This window comes from Lampetra fluviatilis, unplaced genomic scaffold (genome assembly GCF_964198595.1).
Source record: "Lampetra fluviatilis unplaced genomic scaffold, kcLamFluv1.1 SCAFFOLD_555, whole genome shotgun sequence".
Taxonomy (NCBI): Eukaryota; Metazoa; Chordata; class Hyperoartia; order Petromyzontiformes; family Petromyzontidae; genus Lampetra; species Lampetra fluviatilis.
The window spans coordinates 1-10,000 of record NW_027621184.1 but is presented as its reverse complement, the minus strand read 5'-3'; the positions used below and the strand labels follow the sequence as shown (position 1 = coordinate 10,000).

Here is a 10,000-nt window from a genome sequence, read left to right as displayed (position 1 = left end):
GACAGAGAGACAGACAGAGAGACACAGAGAGAGACAGACAGAGAGAGACAGAGAGACACAGAGAGAGGAATTGCGTGAGTGTCTTCTAATGGCCACCGTGAACCCCACCCACCCACACGGCCACAGTGAACCCCACCCACCCACACGGCCACAGTGAACCCCACCCACCCACACGGCCACCTTGAACCCCACCCACCCACACGGCCACCGTGAACCCCACCCACCCACACGGCCACCGTGAACCCCACCCACCCACACGGCCATCGTGAACCCCACCCACCCACACGGCCACCTTGAACCCCACCCACCCACATGGCCACCGTGAACCCCACCCACCCACACGGCCATCGTGAACCCCACCCACCCACACGGCCACAGTGAACCTCACCCACCCACACGGCCACAGTGAACCCCACCCACCCACACGGCCACAGTGAACCCCACCCACCCACCCACACGGCCACAGTGAACCCCACCCACCCACACGGCCACTGTGAACCCCACCCACCCACACGGCCACAGTGAACCCCACCCACCCACACGGTCACAGTGAACCCCACCCACCCACACGGCCACAGTGAACCCCACCCACCCACACGGCCACAGTGAACCCCACCCACCCACACGGCCATCGTGAACCTCACCCACCCACACGGCCACAGTGAACCCCACCCACCCACACGGCCACAGTGAACCCCACCCACCCACACGGTCACCGTGAACCCCACCCACCCACACGGCCACAGTGAACCCCACCCACCCACACGGTCACAGTGAACCCCACCCACCCACACGGCCATCGTGAACCCCACCCACCCACACGGCCATCGTGAACCCCACCCACCCACACGGCCATCGTGAACCCCACCCACCCACACGGCCACAGTGAACCCCACCCACCCACACGGCCACAGTGAACCCCACCCACCCACACGGCCATCGTGAACCTCACCCACCCACACGGCCACAGTGAACCCCACCCACCCACACGGCCACAGTGAACCCCACCCACACGGCCATCGTGAACCTCACCCACCCACACGGCCACAGTGAACCCCACCCACCCACACGGCCATCGTGAACCTCACCCACACGGCCACAGTGAACCCCACCCACCCACACGGCCATCGTGAACCCCACCCACACGGCCATCGTGAACCCCACCCACCCACACGGCCATCGTGAACCTCACCCACCCACACGGCCACAGTGAACCCCACCCACACGGCCACAGTGAACCCCACCCACCCACACGGCCATCGTGAACCCCACCCACCCACACGGCCATCGTGAACCTCACCCACACGGCCACAGTGAACCCCACCCACCCACACGGCCATCGTGAACCCCACCCACCCACACGGCCATCGTGAACCTCACCCACACGGCCACAGTGAACCCCACCCACCCACACGGCCATCGTGAACCCCACCCACACGGCCATCGTGAACCCCACCCACCCACACGGCCATCGTGAACCTCACCCACCCACACGGCCACAGTGAACCCCACCCACACGGCCACCGTGAACCCCACCCACCCACACGGCCATCGTGAACCCCACCCACCCACACGGCCACAGTGAACCCCACCCACCCACACGGCCATCGTGAACCCCACCCACCCACACGGCCACCGTGAACCCCACCCACCCACACGGCCATCGTGAACCCCACCCACCCACACGGCCATCGTGAACCCCACCCACCCACACGGCCACCGTGAACCCCACCCACCCACACGGCCATCGTGAACCCCACCCACCCACACGGCCATCGTGAACCCCACCCACCCACACGGCCATCGTGAACCCCACCCACCCACACGGTCACCGTGAACCCCACCCACCCACACGGCCATCGTGAACCCCACCCACCCACACGGCCATCGTGAACCCCACCCACCCACACGGTCACCGTGAACCCCACCCACCCACACGGCCACCATGAACCCCACCCACCCACACGGCCACCGTGAACCCCACCCACCCACACAGCCATCGTGAACCCCACCCACCCACACGGCCACAGTGAACCCCACCCACCCACACGGCCATCGTGAACCCCACCCACCCACACGGTCACCGTGAACCCCACCCACCCACACGGCCATCGTGAACCCCACCCACCCACACGGCCATCGTGAACCCCACCCACCCACACGGCCATCGTGAACCCCACCCACCCACACGGCCACCATGAACCCCACCCACCCACACGGCCACCGTGAACCCCACCCACCCACACGGTCACCGTGAACCCCACCCACCCACACGGCCATCGTGAACCCCACCCACCCACACGGCCACCATGAACCCCACCCACCCACACGGCCATCGTGAACCCCACCCACCCACACGGCCATCGTGAACCCCACCCACCCACACGGCCACCATGAACCCCACCCACCCACACGGCCACAGTGAACCCCACCCACCCACACGGCCACAGTGAACCCCACCCACCCACACGGCCATCGTGAACCCCACCCACCCACACGGTCACCGTGAACCCCACCCACCCACACGGCCATCGTGAACCCCACCCACCCACACGGCCATCGTGAACCCCACCCACCCACACGGCCACCATGAACCCCACCCACCCACACGGCCACCATGAACCCCACCCACCCACACGGTCACCGTGAACCCCACCCACCCACACGGCCACCATGAACCCCACCCACCCACACGGTCACCGTGAACCCCACCCACCCACACGGCCACCATGAACCCCACCCACCCACACGGCCACCATGAACCCCACCCACCCACACGGCCATCGTGAACCCCACCCACCCACACGGCCACCATGAACCCCACCCACCCACACGGTCACCGTGAACCCCACCCACCCACACGGCCATCGTGAACCCCACCCACCCACACGGCCATCGTGAACCCCACCCACCCACACGGCCATCGTGAACCCCACCCACCCACACGGCCACCATGAACCCCACCCACCCACACGGCCACCATGAACCCCACCCACCCACACGGTCACCGTGAACCCCACCCACCCACACGGCCATCGTGAACCCCACCCACCCACACGGCCACCATGAACCCCACCCACCCACACGGCCACCATGAACCCCACCCACCCACACGGTCACCGTGAACCCCACCCACCCACACGGCCATCGTGAACCCCACCCACCCACACGGCCATCGTGAACCCCACCCACCCACACGGCCATCGTGAACCCCACCCACCCACACGGCCACCATGAACCCCACCCACACGGTCACAGTGAACCCCACCCACCCACACGGCCACAGTGAACCCCACCCACCCACACGGCCACAGTGAACCCCACCCACCCACACGGCCACAGTGAACCCCACCCACCCACACGGCCATCGTGAACCCCACCCACCCACACGGCCACCGTGAACCCCACCCACCCACACGGTCACAGTGAACCCCACCCACCCACACGGCCACCGTGAACCCCACCCACCCACACAGCCACAGTGAACCCCACCCACCCACACGGTCACCGTGAACCCCACCCACCCACACGGCCACCGTGAACCCCACCCACCCACACAGCCACAGTGAACCCCACCCACCCACACAGCCACAGTGAACCCCACCCACCCACACGGCCACAGTGAACCCCACCCACCCACACGGCCAGTGAACCCCACCCACCCACACGGTCATCGTGAACCCCACCCACCCACACGGTCATCGTGAACCCCACCCACCCACACGGCCATCGTGAACCCCACCCACCCACACGGCCATCGTGAACCCCACCCACCCACACGGCCATCGTGAACCCCACCCACCCACACGGCCACAGTGAACCCCACCCACCCACACGGCCACAGTGAACCCCACCCACCCACACGGCCACCCTGAACCCCACCCACCCACACGGCCATCGTGAACCCCACCCACCCACACGGCCACAGTGAACCCCACCCACCCACACGGTCACAGTGAACCCCACCCACCCACACGGCCATCGTGAACCCCACCCACCCACACGGTCATCGTGAACACCACCCACCCACACGGTCACAGTGAACCCCACCCACCCACACGGCCACCGTGAACCCCACCCACCCACACGGCCACAGTGAACCCCACCCACCCACACGGCCACCGTGAACCCCACCCACCCACACGGCCACAGTGAACCCCACCCACCCACACGGCCACCGTGAACCCCACCCACCCACACGGCCATCGTGAACCCCACCCACCCACACGGCCACAGTGAACCTCACCCACCCACACGGCCACAGTGAACCCCACCCACCCACACGGTCACCGTGAACCCCACCCACCCACACGGCCACAGTGAACCTCACCCACCCACACGGCCACAGTGAACCCCACCCACACGGCCACAGTGAACCCCACCCACCCACACGGTCACAGTGAACCCCACCCACCCACACGGTCACAGTGAACCTCACCCACCCACACGGTCACCGTGAACCCCACCCACCCACACGGTCACAGTGAACCCCACCCACCCACACGGCCACAGTGAACCCCACCCACCCACACGGCCACAGTGAACCCCACCCACCCACACGGCCACAGTGAACCCCACCCACCCACACGGCCATCGTGAACCCCACCCACCCACACGGCCATCGTGAACCCCACCCACCCACACGGCCACCGTGAACCCCACCCACCCACACGGCCACCGTGAACCCCACCCACCCACACGGTCACAGTGAACCCCACCCACCCACACGGCCACCGTGAACCCCACCCACCCACACGGCCACAGTGAACCCCACCCACCCACACGGCCACAGTGAACCCCACCCACCCACACGGCCACAGTGAACCCACCACCCACCCACACGGCCACAGTGAACCCCCACCCACCCACACGGCCACAGTGAACCCCACCCACCCACACGGCCACAGTGAACCCCACCCACCCACACGGTCACAGTGAACCCCACCCACCCACACGGCCATCGTGAACCCCACCCACCCACACGGCCACAGTGAACCCCACCCACCCACACGGCCACAGTGAACCCCACCCACCCACACGGCCACAGTGAACCCCACACAGTGACACGGCCACAGTGAACCCCACCCACCCACACGGCCATCGTGAACCCCACCCACCCACTACGGCCATCGTGAACCCCACCCACCCACACGGCCATCGTGAACCCCACCCACCCACACGGCCACAGTGAACCCCACACAGTGACACGGCCATCGTGAACCCACCCACCCACACGGCCACAGTGAACCCCACACAGTGACACGGGCCATCGTGAACCCCACCCACCCACACGGCCACAGTGAACCCCACACAGTGACACGGCCATCGTGAACCCCACCCACCCACACGGCCATCGTGAACCCCACCCACCCACACGGTCACCGTGAACCCCACCCACCCACACGGCCACCGTGAACCCCACCCACCCACACGGCCACCGTGAACCCCACCCACCCACCCACACGGCCACCGTGAACCCCACCCACCCACACGGCCACCGTGAACCCCACCCCACCCACAACGGCCACCGTGAACCCCACCCACCCACACGGTCACCGTGAACCCCACCCACCCACCCACACGGCCACAGTGAACCCCACCCCACCCACACGGCCACAGTGAACCCCACCCACCCACACGGCCATCGTGAACCTCAACCCACCCACACGGCCATCGTGAACCCCACCCACCCACACGGTCACAGTGAACCCCACCCACCCACACGGTCACCGTGACCCCACCCACCCACAGGCGGCCACAGTGAACCCCACCCACCCCACACGGCCACCGTGAACCCCCACCCACCCACAACGGCCACAGTGAAACCCACCCACCCACAGACGGTCACCGTGAACCCCACCCACCCACACGGCCACAGTGAACCCCACCCACCCACACGGCCACAGTGACCCCACCCACCACACACGCCACCGTGAACCCCCACCCACCCACACGGCCATCGTGAACCCCACCCACCCACACGGCCACAGTGAACCCCACCCACCCACACGGCCACAGTGAACCCCACCCACCCACACGGCCACAGTGAACCCCACCCACCCACACGGCCACCGTGAACCCCACCCACCCACACGGCCACAGTGAACCCCACCCACCCACACGGTCACAGTGAACCCCACCCACCCACACGGTCACCGTGAACCCCACCCACCCACACGGCCATCGTGAACCCCACCCACCCACACGGCCACAGTGAACCCCACCCACCCACACGGCACAGTGAACCCCACCACCCACACGGTCACCGTGAACCCCACCCACCCACACGGTCACAGTGAACCCCACCCACCCACAACGGCCACAGTGAACCCCACCCACCCACACGGCCACCGTGAACCCCACCCACCCACACGGTCACCGTGAACCCCCACCCGACCCCACCCACACGGCCACCGTGAACCCCACCCACCCACACGGCCACCGTGAACCCCACCCACCCACACGGCCACCGTGAACCCCACCCACCCACACGGCCACCGTGAACCCCACCCACCCACACGGCCACAGTGAACCCCACCCACCCACACGGCCACAGTGAACCCCACCCACCCACTCGGCCACAGTGAACCCCCACCCACCCACACGGTCACAGTGAACCCCACCCACCCACACGGCCACAGTGAACCCCACCCCACCCACACGGCCACAGTGAACCCCACCCACCCACACGCCACAGTGAACCCCACCCACCCACACGGCCACCGTGACCCCACCCCACCCACACGGCCACAGTGAACCCCACCCACCCACACGGCCACAGTGAACCCCACCCACCCACACGGCCACCGTGAACCCCACCCACCCACACGGCCACAGTGAACCCCACCCACCCACACGGTCACAGTGAACCCACCCACCCACACGGCCACAGTGAACCTCACCCACCCACCACGGCCACCGTGATCCCCACCCACCCACACGGCCACAGTGAACCCCACCCACCCACACGGTCACCGTGAACCCCACACAGTGACACGGCCACAGTGAACCCCACCCACCCACACGGCCACAGTGAACCCCACCCACCCACACGGCCACAGTGAACCCCCACCCACCCACACGGCCACCGTGAACCCCACCCACCCACACGGCCACAGTGAACCCCACCCACCCACACGGCCACAGTGAAACCCCACCCACCCACACGGCCATCGTGAACCCCACCCACCACCACACGGTCACAGTGAACCCCACCCACCCACCACGGTCACAGTGAACCCCACCCACCCACACGGCCACAGTGAACCTCACCCCACCCACACGGCCACCGTGAACCCCACCCACCCACACGGCCACAGTGAACCCCACCCACCCACACGGCCACCGTGAACCCCACCCACCCACACGGCCACAGTGAACCCCACCCACCCACACGGCCACAGTGAACCCCACCCACCCACACGGCCACAGTGAACCCCACCCACCCACACGGCCACAGTGAACCCCACCCACCCACACGGCCACAGTGAACCCCACCCACCCACACGGCCACAGTGAACCCCCACCCACCCACACGGCCGACAGTGAACCCCACCCCACCCACACGGCCACAGTGAACCCCACCCACCCACACGGCCACAGTGAACCCCACCCACCCACGCGGTCACCGTGAACCCCACCCACCCACACGGCCACAGTGAACCCCACCCACCCACACGGCCACAGTGAACCCCACCCACCCACACGGCCACAGTGAACCCCACCCACCCACACGGCCATCGTGAACCCCACCCACCCACACGGCCACAGTGAACCCCACCCACCCACACCGGCCATCGTGAACCTCACCCACCCACACGGCCATCGTGAACCCCACCCACCCACACGGTCACCGTGAACCCCACCCACCCACACGGCCATCGTGAACCCCACCCACCCACACGGCCACCGTGAACCCCACCCACCCACACGGCCACAGTGAACCCCACACAGTGACACGGCCACCGTGAACCCCACACAGTGACACGGCCACCGTGAACCCCACACAGTGACACGGCCACCGTGAACCCGGCGAGACGGAGGCAGAGAGGGGGAGTCACTCACTGGTGAGGATCGTGAGCAGGAAGATGTACTCCGTGTAGGAAATCAGTCCTGCAGAGACACGCGGGGACACGCTGAGACACGCAGAGACACGCAGAGACACACACAGAAACACAGAGACACGCAGAGACACGCAGAGACACACAAGAGACACACAGAGACACGTGGGGACACACAGAGACACACAGAGACCCACAGAGACACACAGAGACACACAGAGACCCGTGGGGACACGCTGAGACACGCAGAGACATGCGGGGACACGCTGAGACACGCAGAGACACGTGGGGACACGCTGAGACACACAGAGACACGCTGAGACACGCAGAGACACGTGGGGACACACAGAGACACGTGGGGACACGCTGAGACACGCAGAGACACGCAGAGACACACAGAGACACGTGGGGACACACCAGAAACCACACAGAGACACACAGAGACACACAGAGACACGTGGGGACACGTGGGGGACACACAGAGACACACAGAGACCAAAGAGACACACAGAGACACACAGAGACACGCAGAGACACACAGAAACACGTGGGGACACGCAGAGACACACAGAGACACACAGAGACACACAGAGACACACAGAGACCCACAGAGACACACAGAGACACACAGAGACCCACAGAGATACGTGGGGACACACAGAGACACACAGAGACACACAGAGACACACAGAGACACACAGAGACACGTTGGGACACGTGGGGACACACAGAGACACACAGAGACCCACAGAGACACACAGAGACACACAGAGACACGCAGAGACACACAGAGACACGTGGGGACACACAGAGACACACAGAGACCCACAGAGACACGTGGGGACACACACAGACACACAGAGACACACAGAGACACACAGAGACACACAGAGACACGTGGGGACACACAGAGACCACACAGAGACCCACAGAGACACACAGAGACACACAGAGACACGCAGAGACACACAGAGACACACAGAGACACGTGGGGACACACAGAGACACACAGAGACCCACAGAGACACGTGGGGACACACAGAGACACAGAGACACACAGAGACACACTGAGACACGTGGGGACACACAGAGACACACAGAGACCCACAGAGACACACAGAGACACACAGAGACACGCAGAGACACACAGAGACACACAGAGACACGTGGGGACACACAGAGACACACAGAGACCCACAGAGACACGTGGGGACACACAGAGACACACAGAGACACAGAGACACACAGAGACACACTGAGACACGTGGGGACACACAGAGACACACAGAGACCCACAGAGACCCACAGAGACACACAGAGACACACAGAGACACACAGAGACACACAGAGACATGCGGGGACACACAGAGACACGGGATAGAGAAGAGCAATAGGGCGAGAGACAGAAAGATGGAGAAAGAGTGATACACAGCTGAGATACATTTCGATGTGAAGCTTCTTTCGTGACTGCTGCAGGGATTCATCTTCTTGGTTCTTTCGAAAAAGTCACGTAGAAGGAAAGTAATAAAATGATAAAAATAAAACATAATAAAATACAATTCTCACGACGTTTCGGCCACAACGCAAGCAGCCGTCCTCAGGTGAAGAACAGGTCTGTCGGGAAGACAGCGTCTGAATGAATAATGAATAATGAATTATTCAGACGCTGTCTTCCCGACAGACCTGGTCTTCACCTGAGGACGGCTGCTTGCGTTGTGGCCGAAACGTCGTGAGAATTGTTTTATTATGTTTAACTTTTATTATTTTATTATTTCCCTTCTACGTGACTTTACCGAAAGAACCAAGAAGACGAATCCCTGCAGTCACGAAAGCTTTAAATCGTGAGAATTATTTTATTATGTTTTATTTTTATTATTAATATATTATGTTTCATTTTTATTATTTTATTACTTCCCTTCATAGCTGAGATAACAGAGAGA

The 10,000-nt window shown here is 64.1% G+C and overlaps 1 protein-coding gene across 1 annotated transcript in view; it reads right to left on the bottom strand.

Moving 5' to 3' along the window:
* Positions 1 to 8,134, bottom strand: part of LOC144954899 (calcium uptake protein 3, mitochondrial-like) — a 37,135-nt gene extending 29,001 nt beyond the window's left edge. Inside the window, exon 1 of the mRNA XM_078885286.1 lies at positions 8,065 to 8,134. The gene's annotated coding sequence lies outside the window, so the exon portion shown is untranslated. The remainder of the gene's footprint in view (positions 1 to 8,064) is intronic.
* Positions 8,135 to 10,000: the final 1,866 nt, after the last annotated feature.